Raw genomic sequence first — 13,415 nt, 5'->3', positions numbered from 1 at the left:
GTAGCTGTACTGGAACAGCTTGGCCAGGGACACATCAAGTTCTGGAGCACAAGTTTTCAGTACTACTGCCGGAATATTGTCAAGATCCATGGACTTTGCAATAACCAGTGTCTTCAGCCATTTCTTGATATCACGTGGAATGAATCAAATTGGCTGAAGACTGGCATCTGTGATGCTAGAAACCTCTGGAGGAGGCTGAGATGGATCATCCACTAAATATTGTTGAAGGTTAATTACTTTTGAATCATAGACCAAATTTTTAAGAAGGGGACCAAGTCTCACTGCCAGGGCCAAAAGCTGGAGCTGACCCAGCTAATTAGCAGCATCAATTAGCAGGCAACTGCAAAGACCAGTGTCATATTCAGAAGAGCGCCCCCACTTCCTCCTGCCGAGAGCTGCCAGTTCAATGGCCTCAGCAGCGCAACTGCAAGCGGTGGCCACTGCCAAGGCTGCATCATAAAGGAGGGGTGCCTAAATGCTGAGATGCCCTCAAAGCTAGGTAACTTTTTTTAAGGAATCCAGGGCCAGGCAGGCAAGCCTTGGCAATTGGAGGTGGGGGTAAGTTATTCGATGGATCTGCCTTGGATGGAGAGTGACCTTTACTGGGGTCCTGTTCATGGGCCAGGCAGTACCCATCTAAGAGGCCCCCTTTGGAACCTGCATGGATGCCAATCTGGGATTACCTGGTGGTCTCCCCACACAGGAGCCCCTCCCGATGCTGTTGAAATATCTGTGGGGACAGGAGGTGCCTCCTAATTGCGCATTTAATTGCCTTAAGCCACTGAGGTTCCTGTCACTGGCAATATGCCATGGCAGCAGGAAGATATCAGGCTTCCTTTCCATCACTTTCACCATTCATGTTGCCAGCCCTGCTGGCTCCCATCCCATTTCCAAAGGTCTGGAAAAATTCAGCCCGTAGTCACTGTTTTATGTCGGCTAACATGGCATCAAGTTTCTGTAGAGCAAAGTCCTAAAACAGCAAATGAGATGTGATCTGTTGTTTTGGCAATGTTTAGTGAAGGAAGGATGTTTTGACCAGGGCACCAAGTGAACTCCCCTGTTTTTTTCATCAAATAATGCCATGGGATCTCTTATGTCCATCTCAAGAAGGGATTATAGGGAGTGGTGATGATGGTAGTGTGGTGGTAAAGTCACTGGAGTAGTAATCCAGAGGCCCAACCTAATGCTCTGGGGTTGCATGTTCAAATCCCATCATGGTGGAATTTAAATTCAAAAAAACTGGAATTGAATGCTAGTCTCAGATTGTCATAAGAATCCCTCTGGTTCACTAATGTTCCTTTAGGGAAGGACATCTGCTTTCCTTACCTGGTCTAGACCCACAGTAATATGGTTGACTCTGAAATGGCCAAGCAAGCCACTCACCTCAAGGGCAATTTGGGATGGGCAACACATGCTGGCCTTGCCATTAATGCTCGCAGCCCATGAAAGAATACATTTTTTAAAATGGGGGTTTAACTTCTCAACTGAATGCTATCACCTGTGACAATGCCGCATTCCTTAGTACTCCACTGAAGTGTCAGCCTAGATTATGTGCTTAACTCCTTATAGTGGAGCTTGGAGCCTGCAATCTTCTGACTCAGGTAAGACTGAAGTCAACAGTGATAACCTAAAACTGAAGCATGCATGAAAAATGCTATTGGCACACTACTATGATGAGACTATAGAGTGCTGAGAGGTGGCTGCAGGGAACCCAAAATCTAAAAAGGAATATGTTAGAATACTTAATTGCATAACAATCAACTTTCTGCCTTTCAGCATATTCCTGATGCCTGTATGGAAACAAATCCAATGCCTTTGAAGACTGACATGACCAGCAGCAATTTGCCAGCTTGACGAATTGGATATTGTTGATAGCGGGGAACAGTCTCAAAGTGTAAAGATTTTTCTTGTGAAAATATTAGCATATGTAAGGGTTCTGATTTGTAAATGTCAATTTGATATATTTCACTATCAACTGAGTTGATATTGTTCAGTAAATGTTTGAGAAAAAATACTGCACTCACCTTTTCAGACATCACAGTGTAGTAATGGTGGTATTTTAGCACCATTGTATCATTGTCATTTGTTTCTGACTCAGTTTATAAAAAAAAGGTCTTGTATAATACTGGTTGAACAAATGTACTGTGTACGTATTTCTTTATATCCATGTTTGTTGTATGTAAATGAATATAAATATTTTCTAAAAACAAAAAACTACACACAATTTACATGTGGGTTTAATCAGAACACACTTCATTGTCAAATAATGCTGCTGTTTGTACCTCACCATTTACCATAGAATTTGTGATATTTAATACATAGAAAACAATCACTTTTACAAAAAATTTAGTGAACAATTGCAGTTTGGACTGTAGTTTCAGTTCTTGTCCTAACTTTCTAACATGCAGTTGAAGCTGGAATCCTGCCACAATTCAGATGTTAAACATTTGAAAACCTTACATTACAGAATAAACTTTCTTTTAGGCCTACTTAAAGTGATGAAACTGTATACAGATGGCAGAAAAGCAATGTGATGGTACTCTGCTAAACTGCTGTTTACAAGACATGATGGTGAACTTTGTTCGTGGACTCTATTCTGCAGGCCACTACTAATTTGACTTGTGGACCAAGTTATATTCTTCAGCTTTCGTCAGAACCGTGCTATCATGATCTCAAGTTGTGAGCCAAAATTTTGCAACCTAGTATATTTGGTGTTGCCATTTATGATGAATCTTCAGTCTTTATAACTTGACATTTGTTGAATTCTCTGAGATTGTCTGCAAGCTTCTGCCAAGCTTGTCTTGTAAAGACTTTGTACTGTTAAATTCACTTTATTAGAAGAAATAACTGAAAGACAGAATGTTATGCAAAATAAAGCATATAAAATGTTCGTTATTTGATCAGATTTATTGCCTGCTGTGGTATTATTTGTTATATTGTTTAATTGTAGAAATTTGGGGGAAATTGTGACAGCTTTAATATTCTAGTTGGAAGCTACAGCTGCTTTGACTTCAGCTTTCTGAATTGTCTTTTAGTTATTTCTCTTTGTTGTTCTTTTGCTGTTTTGTATGATCAAACGTTTTCTGTTTAGTTCCAGATTTGTTTACTGCCTGATTTCAGTCAAAGCTAATGGTGATGCAGTTATTTTGCAATGTCAATAAAGAGTACTACTGTCAAGTACTATTTCAAAGTCACTTCAATGAACCAATGTGAAGTGAGTTGTTCAACCTCTCTCAACTTTTCTTCGTACGATGGGATTCCTTAAGCTGTTTATGCTATTTCCTTAGGGTTTCTATGCAAGTTAATGCAGCAGATTAAAGAACCTGATGCCAATCCTGTCCCTCAGAATATTTTTCCACTTTTTCAAGTTAAGATTGGATAGAACAAAACTTACTGCATCAATTGAACAATTACATTTTCCACTTTTATTTTCTTTCTATGCTGTTTGAGTGAGAGAACTGTTAATTTTGGACTAATTTATTGCTGACTTGTGAGCAGTTTTGCTGTGTATAAATTTCATCAGGAAATCAGCTGAAACTGTTCAGGCTTACTTTATCAAGCCTTTTTTGGGCAAAGTCTGAGGTCCTCCCTGCTGACATTTAAACGCTGGATTTTGAGTGCTAACAGCAGTCTCTCATCCAAGATTCAATGTGGATAAATCATGGGAAACATGGCAAAGATTGCATTTCACTCAATTTAATCTGCATACGTGCACCCCTACATGGGCCATCACAATTATTCCCCAGTAAAGGAAAGGAGCTGAAAATGCACCTTAAGCACATTTCTGGTCCCTCCTAGCCCCAGATCTGTCGAGACTGATGAGGCAGACTGCAAGGCTAGGTCACATAGTCAACTTTCAGGTACTAAACAGAGCTGATGGAATCAACTAATTCTGAAGCACACCTTTTATTTAAGCCAAGCAAATAACTATACCACTTAAAATTAACCAGCCTATCACAACTCAGCTAGCATTTAAATAAAAGAAATGCAGTTTAATTTTAAAACATCCTTTTAGCTATATAGACCATGAAATTAAAAAGAGCCCAAAAACAGACAAGAAGGCCACCCTGCGCCCATTACTTTCAATGCAGGCAGGCTGCAAACTTTGAGTGGCCTTCTAATTCGAATGATTATAGCATGCAACTTGTGCTAAATGTTCTGTTGAGTTCTGCCCTGCCAGGGCAGGAGGTACAAAATCATGAGAGGTTAACACAACTAAAACTAGTCTGCGCTACTTAAAGCGAGCCTCCACATCTTAACAGGAAGATGCAATTGTGGTTGGAACAGCTGCTGGAAATCATTCTAAAAGTGATTCTAACTTGGTGAACACTCAAAAATGGCACCAAGTTTCACAGAGCAGGCTCTAAGATTATCCAGCACTTCACTGAAGGCCTAAGTGCAGGAGTGGAGAGAAGGAGAGATGCGATCCAGCCTTATGTCCGCTCTGGTCTTCTGCTCTCTTTATTTCTCACTCTGGGTTCTGTTCTCCCCATGCATGTGATGACTTCATGCTGGGCTTCCTCAGTTATCATGCTCTCCCACCACCCACCCAAGTCCCATAGTGCTCACTTAATTTCTATTCTCTCAGGGTTACTAATCCTCTCTGTGATTCTGCCAAAGATAGGAAAATTGCAGTGAGTTGCATACTCATTTAACTGATAACCGCATGTAAATATCTGTTTTCTTAAAAGTATTATTAAAATACTCTATATATGCAGCACTTTCGTATTATGGTATTATAATTCAGGTGTAGTGGTGCAGTGGGGGGAATTCCGTGATTACTAATTCATTTGAAAAGGGACACTTCAATCAAAAAAAGTTTCAGGACCAATGTTTTAGAAGATAGCTTAAAGGCAGGGTTTGCACATTTTCCCAGTCGGTGAGCGAGGGGAGCGGTGCCTGCTCGCCGACATGTAAAATGATGCGGGATGAACTCAGGCGGAATTCCCACCGTCACCCCGTCCCACTTTGATTTTCAGGTCGGCTGGGGCTCAGCCAAATCAGCTATGCGCCCGTTGGCTGTCAATGGCCTATTAAGGCCATTGACAAACTAATTAATGTAATTAGTGGACCTGCCCATCCAACCTTAAGGATGGTGGGCAGGCTGGGAGCCCTGGAGGGCATTGGAAAAAGCATGAAACCTCATCCACAGGCGGGATGAGGTTTCATGTAGGTTTGTAAATTTTTAATAAAAGTGAAAGTGAAAGTGATGGACATGTCCCAAGTCATGTGACGGTGTCACGAAATTTTCTTTTGCTCTGTTTTCAATATTTTTTAATGTATAGCCGATCTCCCTGAGGCAGCATTTAGGCTCAGGGAGATGAGTGTGCTCTTTCACACGCATCCGCGAAAGAGCGCACTCTCGACTCAGGGAATTCCACCCCCCTCGCCCGCACAGGGAGCGCATAGCACTTCCTTGCGGACGTCACGCTGTGCGGGCCTTAATTGGTCCGCCCATGTAAAATGGCGACATGGCCCCGATCGGAGGTGCGCCTCCACGCTTCCGCTCTTGAACTCCTCCCTCCACCCCCCCCCCCCCCACCGACGGGGGAAAATTTCTGCCCCTGGTGTAAGTGGCCTGCACTCAGGCAGGGGACAAGGTTACCAGTTCGCTGGAGGGCTAGGTCAGAAAGAATTCTGCTGGAGAGGATTCAGGTGAGGACATTGATGGAGCAGTTTACAGAAGAAAGCTGGTGGGTACGCACAATGAATTGCTTCGTATATTAGCAGGCCTGTCAGAAAGCTTCCAGTTAATGCTAATGAACATGAAGAAATCTGGCCCCCCAGTTGGCAAAGTACCTTGTGCAGAACAGCATGGAAGTAGTGGCCAATTCCGTTAACACACTTGTGGACCCAACCAAGTCGCTGTCGAGGGAGCCTTGGTAAGTGTACACTAACGCAAGCTGACTGCTTGGCAGGGCACTGCACCTACTAGAGCTCTTGCACTATTCCCACACCTCCTAACCCTCAACAGTGAACTCAACCACCAAACCTTGGCAAGTTGCTGAAGTGCATTTTCTAGCTGGTATACACTGATGCCACTGCGCACTGGTGGTGGAGGGAATAAGTGGTTACAGCAGTGGATGGGGTGCCAATCAAGCAGGCTGCTTTACCCTGAATGGTTTGCAATTTCTTGTGCATTTTGGAGTTGCACTCATCCAGGCAAGTGGAGAGTATTCCATTACACTCCTGACTTGTGCCTTCGAGATAGTGGACATGTTTTGGGAAGTCAGGAGGTGAATTACTCACCGCAGAGTTCCCAGCCTCTTACTTGCTCTCGTATCCACAGTATTTGTATGGGTGATCCACAGAATCACTGAATCTTTACAGTGCAGAAGGATGCCATTCGGCACATCAAGTGTGCACTGGCTCTCTGAAACAGCATTCTAGTTGCACTCCCTGTCTCATCCCAATAACTTTGCACATTCTTTCTTTTCAGATAGAAATCCAATTTCCTTTCGAATACCTCGATCGAACCTACCTCCACTACCATCTCAGGAACTTCCTTCCAGACTCCAACTACCCTTTGAATGAAAAAAAATCCTCACATCACTTTTACTTCTTTTGCCAATTCACAGAATCACACAGTGCAGAAGAGGCCCTTCGGCCCATCGAGTCTGTACCAACAAGTGAGAAACACGTGACCTACCTGCCTAATCCCATTTACCAGCACTTGGCCCATAGCTTTGAATGTTATGACGTGCCAAGTGCTCATCCTGGTACTTATTAAAGGATGTGAGGCAACCCGCATCCACCATCCTGCCAGGCAGTGAATTCCAGACAGTCACCACCCTCTGGGTAAAAAGGCTTTTCCTCACATCCCCCCTAAACCTGCTGTCCCTCATCTTGAACTTTGTGACTGCCCTTCAACAAAGGGGAACAGCTGCTCCCTATCCACCTTGTCCATGCCCCTCATAATCTTGTACACCTCGATCAGGTCACCCCTCAGTCTTCTCTGCTCCAACGAAAACAACCCAAGGCTATGCAATCTCTCTTCATAACTTAAATGTTTCAGCCCAGTCAACATCCTAGTGAATCTCCTCTGCACCCCCTCTAGTGCAACCACATCCTTCCTATAATGTGGCGACCAGAACTGCACACCGTACTCCAGCTGTGGTCTCACCAAGGTTCTATACAACTCCCTACTTTTGTAATCTATGCCTTGATTGATAAAGGCAAGTGTCCCATATGCCTTTTTCACCCCACTAACATGCCCCTCTGCCTTCAGAGATCTAGGGACACTCACGCCAAGGTCCCTTTGTTCCTCAGAATTTCCTAGTGTCATGCCGTTCATTGAATACTTCCTTGTCAAATTACTCCTTCCAAAGTGTATCACCTCACACTTTTCAGGGTTAAATTCCACCTGCCACTTATCTGCCCATTTGACCATCCTGTCTATATCTTCCTGTAGCCCCCTCACTCAACCTCACTGTTAACCACCTGGCCAATTTTTGTGTCATCCACAAACTTACTAATACTAGCCCCCACATAGTCATCTATGTCGTTTATATAAATGACAAATAATAGGGGACCCAGCACAGATCCCTGTGGTATGCCACTGGACACTGATTTCCAGTCACTAAAGCATCCTTCTGTCATCTCCCTCTGTCCTCTACAACTAAGTCAATTTTGAATCCATCTTATCAAATTACCTGTATCCCACATGCATTTGCCTTCTTTATAAGTCTCCCATGTGGGACCTTGTCAAAGGATTTGCTGAAAACCATATAAACTACTTCAACTGCACTACCCTCATCTACACACCTTGTCACCTCCTCAAAAAATTCAATCAAATTTATTAGGCATGACCTCCCTCTGACAAAGCCATGCTGACTATCCCTAATCAAACCTTGCCGCTCCAAGTGGAGATAGATACTCTCCTTCAGAACTTTCTCCAATCGTTTCCCTACCACTGATGTGAGACTCACTAGCCTGTAGTTCCCTGGCTTAACTCTACAACCCTTCTTAAATAGCAGAACCACTTTAGCTGTTCTCTAATCCTCCCCCGTAGCCAGAGAGGAATTAAAAATTTGGGTCAGAGCCCCTGCGATCTCCTCCCTTGCCTCCCTCAGCAGTCTGGGACACAAATCATCTGGAACTGGAGATTTGTCCACTTTAAAGCCTGCCAACACCTCAATACCTTGTCACTTCCTATCTCAATTTGCTTAAGGACTTCGCAGTCTCTCTCCCGAGTTCAATACCTTCATCCTCACTCTCTTGGATGAAGATGGACGTGAAGTATTCATTCAATACTCTAGCGATGTCCTCTGGCTCCACCCATAGATTGCCCCCTAGGTCCCTTATGGGCCCTACTCTTTCCCAGGTTATCCTCTTCCCATTAATATACTTATAGAATATCTTGGGATTTTCTCTATTTTTACCAGCCAGAGCTTTCTCATATGTTCTCTTTGCTTTCATAATTGCTTTCTTAAGCTCCACCCTGCACTGCCTGTACTCCACTAATGCCTCTGCTTTTCTTCTCTTCGCTTTCCTTGTACCTGCTAAAAGTATCTCTTTTCCTTCTCATCGTAACCTGAATATCTCTGGTCATCCATGGTTCTCTGGGCTTGTTACTCCTTCCTATCACCCTAAAGGGAACATGTTGAGCCTGTACCCTCCCCATTTCCTTTTTTGAATGCCCCCCACTGCTCCTCTGTAGATTTCCCCACGAATAGCTGTTCCCAATCTACCTTGGCCAGATCCTGTCTTATTTTACTAAAATCCGCTCCCCCCCAATCCAAATCATTTTTTTGCAACTTGTCTATCCTTTGTCCATAACAAACTTAAATTGTACCATGTTGTGGTCACTATCACTAAAATAATCCCCCACCACCACCTCAGCCACCTGTCCAGCTTCATTCCCCAGAATTATGTCCAGCACTGCGCTATCCCTTGTTGGACCCTCTACGTATTGACCTAAAAAGTTCTCCTGTACACATTTCAAGAAATCCACTCCATCCAAGCCCTTAACACTATGTCTATCCAAATTAATGTTGGGAAAGTTGAAATCACCTAATATAATTACCCTATTGTTATTGTTTTTACACACCTCCACAAATTCTGCACATATTTGCTCCTCAATTTCCCACTGACTATCTGGGGGTCTATAGTAAACACCTAACAATGTGGCTGCCCCTTTTTTATTCCTAAGCTCTACCCACAAAGCTTCATCTGATGCCCCCTCCAAGATATCATCTCTCCTGACTGTAGTAACTGACTCCTTAACTAATAATGCAATACCTCCTCCTCTTTTACCTCTCCTGTCTCGCCTGAAGATTCTTATCCCGGAATGTTGAGCTGCCAATCTTGCCCCTCCCTCAACCACTTCTCAGTGATAGCTACTATATCATAATTCCACGTGTCAATCCTCACCCTTAACTCATCCGTTTTACCAGTAATACTCCTGGCATTAAAGTAGAGGCCATCCAGCCTTGCCTTACTCCCTTGAAACTTAATGCATCTGTACTCCCTCTGACTTGATTTCTTTCCTGTATTATGATGAGTCCCTATTCTGCTAACATTCTGTGTCCCTTCCCTCTGCTGAATTAGTTTAAACTCCTCCCAACAGCACTGGCAAACCCACCTGCAAGGATGTTAGTCCTGCTCTAGTTCAGATGTAGACCGTCCCGCTTGTACAGTTTCCACCCTCCCCAGAAACAGTCCCAGTGATTCAGGAATCTAAAACCCTCCCTCCTGCACTAACTCTTAAGCCACGTATTCATCTGCGCTATTCTCTGATTTCTGAGCTCGCTAGCACGTGGCACTAGGAGTAATCCAGAGATTACAATCCGAGACGTCTTGCTTTTTAGTCTACTGCCTAATTCCCTGAATTCTTGATGCAAGACTTCATCCCTCTTTCTACCTATGTCATTGGTACCAACATGTACCATGACCTCTGCCTTATCACCCTCCCCCTTCAGGATGCCCTGCATCCGTTCAGTGACATCCTGGACCCAGGCACCAGGGAGGCAACACACCATCCTGGAGTCACGTTGACGGCCACAGTAGCGCCTATCTGTTCCCCTGACTGTAGAATCCCTTCCTCTTCCTCTCTTCCTCCCCTCCTATACAGTGGTGCCAGAAGCTTGGCTCTGTCTGCACTCCCTGGAGGAACCAGCGCCCTCATCAGCCTCCAAAATGGAATACCAATTTGTCAGCCAGGGGACTCCTGAACTACCTGCCTGTTTCTCTTGGATTGCCTGGTGGTCACCCATTCCCTTCCTTCCTCAAGTCTCTTCAAGTGCAGTTCATCTACAGGCTCCCCTTTATACACTGCGCATGTACTCCTTCAAAAAACTCCAATAAATTGGTTAACATGATTTTCCTTTCACAAAACCTTGCTGACTCTTCCCTACTGTCTTGAGCTCTTCTAAGTGCCCAGCAATAACCTCCTTAATGATCGATTCTAATAACTTCCCCACGACAGATGTCAAGCTAACTGGCCTATACTTTCCTGTTTTCTGCCTCACTCCCTTCTTGAATGGAGAGGTTATGTTTACTACTTTCCAATCTGATGGAACCTTTCCAGAATCTAGCAAACTTTGGAAAATTAACACCAGTGCATCGACTACCTTGTTAGCCACCTCCCACCAGAAAGAGCAAGGGTCCCAACACTGTTCCAGTTCATTTTCTGGCCAATGGAAACCCCCAGCAGATGGTGGGGTTTTCAGTGATGGAAATGCCACTGAACTTCTAGGGGAGATTATTAGACTCTCTCTTGTTGGAGATGATCGTTGCGTGGCACTTGTATGGCATGAATGTTACTTGCCACTCATTAGCCCAAGCCTGAATGTTATCAAGGGCTTGTTGCATGCAGGCATGGACTGCTTCAGTATCTGAGGAGTTGTGAGTGGTACTGAACATTGTTGTCTCCCTTGCCTGGACTTCAATCATGAATGAAATGTATTCCCAATGATGTGATCCCACCTCTGTTTTATTCAAGCCATTAGCCAAGGCCCAGTAGATACTAAGTACATTCTAGCTGCTTGGCAGGACACTGCATCTGCTAGAGCTCTTGCCCTCTTCCCACACCTCCTAACCCTCAACACTGAACTCAACCACCAAACCGTGCCCATCCATAGCATTTAAATTACACTGGGGAGATGCAGGGACAGGGAAACTGACTGTTCTTACCATAATATAAACAGAAAATGCAGGTAAAATCCAGCGGATCTGGCAACATCTGTGGAGAGAGAAACAGAGTTAACATTTCGAGTCCATATGACCTCAGCAGCACAAAGCGAAGACATTTTTAACTCGTGGTCCTGGGTAACTACATGCTCTTGGTCATCTGTCCAGCAGCTGACTAGTATGTAGGAACAGAATTTCAGCTGATGGTGTGAAATGAAGGAACAGGTGCCAGCATTCATCTAAGTCACAAGAACGCTTCAGGAGGATCTTGTGCGGGAAGGTGGCAACCTGGGACAGGGAAGGAATAAATTTTACTCATGGCTTTGGTGGGAGGAGGTGGAATTGGCCCTACACCCATTTATAATAAGGATTGAAATGTTTTGCTGTTGAAGAGTAAGGTGTATTGTAATATTTCCACCAGTGATTTAAGGATGTACAGTAAAAGTGTAAATCAATCTGATATGACAAGCATTTATATGGCACCTTTAGTCTATTAAAAGGTCCCAAAGCACTTCATATTATCAAACAAAATTGAACATTGAGCCACATGAAGGGATAACTGATGACTAAGATACCACACCATTCATTTTTAGGAAGTTGGTACAATTAAATAAAGCTCATAAAGGAAGGCTAAACACTTCTTCAATTTTAATAAAAAGGGACAGAAATTCAAATAAGAAATACACTACTCTTCAGCACAAGAGTAAAAAAATGTAAAAAATGAATTCCAGGAATGACTTTTCTACTAAACTGACAACAGCACCAGATTCCTAAAACCAATCATTAACTTTGGCCACAAATATATGACAAATAGAGGAGAGTTCATAAAATCATGGTGCAAAATCATTAAATTTGGTATCACTTTAGGTTTCAAATACAGATAAACAATTGAAGTATAGGCTGCTTGTCTTCTCCAGGCACTAAATTGACAGCTATAACTGTTTATGGCTTTTAATATTTCTATAAATGTTTAAAATTATGATTAATACTTTTATATTAAAATTTACATATGTAACTTATATCCAAGATAAAGTTCATAATATTTGTTGCATACTGTAAGAGGTTTTGAGACCAGACAGTAAATTTTGGATGAGCAGACACTTAATGTGAAGGTAAAAGGAGAATTTATTAAGCAACAAAATTTATACTTAACAAAAGAAGGCAGACCATTTCTAGTTCAAGTAGTTCTTTGCTTCTGACTGACTCTAGTGGCTGCAGATGGTTTCCTCTTGTCTCCTTCTACGTCATCTTCAAATCTGCAAGCCAAACCTCTTCAAGGATATTCTTTTATGCTCTGCAGCCAGGAGTCTTGCTGTGTTCTGATGTTGCCATTGTGCTTTAATCTTGTTATTTAATTTGCCATGGACAAATGTCCTATGGTCATATGCCAAATAAGATATCATCAACGTCTGGATACAGATATTAGAAGGAAAAACTGCGTCAAATCAGTTAGAGGCATTCAAAGGCAAGATTCTATGGGCACAGTGTAGACATGTCTCCACAAAGAAAAAGGGTGGTACTGCCAAATCTAGAGTCCCCTGGTTATCCAGAAGCATACAGGCCAAGATAAAGCAGAAAAATAAAGCATATAACTGTCGCAAAAGACTAAGCCAAGGGGAATATAGAAAGTACAGGGGTGAAGTAAAAATAGAAATTAGCAAAGCAAAGAGGATATGAAAAAATATGGTAGGTAAAATCAAAGAAACTCCTAAGATGTTTTACTAGTACATTAAGAGTAACAGAATAACTAAGGAAAAGGTAGGGACAATCAGGGATGTACATGGTAACTTGTGCATAGATGCTGAAGATGTGGGCAGGGTTCTTGATGAGTACTTTGTGTCTGTCTTCACTAAGAAGGGGGACGATGCAGACATTCTAGTAAAAGAGGAGGAGTGTGAAATATTAGATACAATAAGCTTGGTAAAAAAGGAAGTACCGGGGGGTCTGGCATCCTTGAAGGTGGATAAATCACCAGGGCCAGATGGATTATATCCCAGACTGTTAAAGGAAGCCAGGGAGGAAATAATGGATGCTCTGAGGATCATTTTCCAATCCTCACTAGATACAGGTAAAGTCCCAGAGAATTGGAGGTCTGCGAACATTGTACCATTACTTAAAAAGTGTTGGGGCCCTTTTTGCTTGTAGTATATATTAATGATGTAGGCTTAAATGTGGGAGGCATGATTGGGAAATTTAAAGATGACGCAAAAATTGGCCGTGTAGTTCATCATGAAGAGGATAGCTGTCGACTCTAGAATGAAATCAATGGTTTGGTTGAGTGGGTG

The 13,415-nt window shown here is 42.9% G+C and overlaps 1 protein-coding gene across 1 annotated transcript in view; it reads left to right on the top strand.

Annotated features, from left to right (window-relative positions):
- Positions 1-1,840, top strand: part of ppfia2 (PTPRF interacting protein alpha 2) — a 647,479-nt gene extending 645,639 nt beyond the window's left edge. The window contains exon 35 of the mRNA XM_041215777.1: positions 1,777-1,840. The gene's annotated coding sequence lies outside the window, so the exon portion shown is untranslated. The remainder of the gene's footprint in view (positions 1-1,776) is intronic.
- Positions 1,841-13,415: the final 11,575 nt, after the last annotated feature.

This window comes from Carcharodon carcharias, chromosome 21 (genome assembly GCF_017639515.1).
Source record: "Carcharodon carcharias isolate sCarCar2 chromosome 21, sCarCar2.pri, whole genome shotgun sequence".
Taxonomy (NCBI): domain Eukaryota; kingdom Metazoa; phylum Chordata; class Chondrichthyes; order Lamniformes; family Lamnidae; genus Carcharodon; species Carcharodon carcharias.
Note: the sequence above shows the minus strand (reverse complement) of the source record. Positions and strands in the feature narration are given on the sequence as shown.